The sequence below is a fragment of the Gouania willdenowi genome, chromosome 7 (assembly GCF_900634775.1).
Source record: "Gouania willdenowi chromosome 7, fGouWil2.1, whole genome shotgun sequence".
Taxonomy (NCBI): domain Eukaryota; kingdom Metazoa; phylum Chordata; class Actinopteri; order Blenniiformes; family Gobiesocidae; genus Gouania; species Gouania willdenowi.
The window spans coordinates 36,053,727-36,054,126 of NC_041050.1; positions in this window are offsets into that span (position 1 = coordinate 36,053,727).

Sequence of the window (400 nt, forward strand, 5' to 3'; positions counted from 1 at the left end):
AATCAAAATCACCCAAATCGAAGGTAAGGCTTAGTAAGGCATATTTTCAAAAAATTAAAAAAAAAAAAAAAAAATGAGTTAAGAACATCAATAGACCCTAAAAAACTACTGCAAAAAACTGCACATACTTAAAATGGGTTTTAGAAGGCACTAAGGCACAAAAAAACGACGAAAATCAAAATCACCCCCAAATGAAGTAGTGCTTTTAGTAAGGCATTTAGTTTTTCAAAAATTAAAAAAAAAAAAAATGAGTTAAGACCATCAATAGACACTAAAAAACTACTGCAAATAATGCATATCATTAAATTGGGCAAAAGAAGCACAAAGGCACAAAAAATGACGAAAATCAAAAATCAACCAAATCTAAGGTAAGGCTTTAGTAAGGCATTTGTTTTTCAAA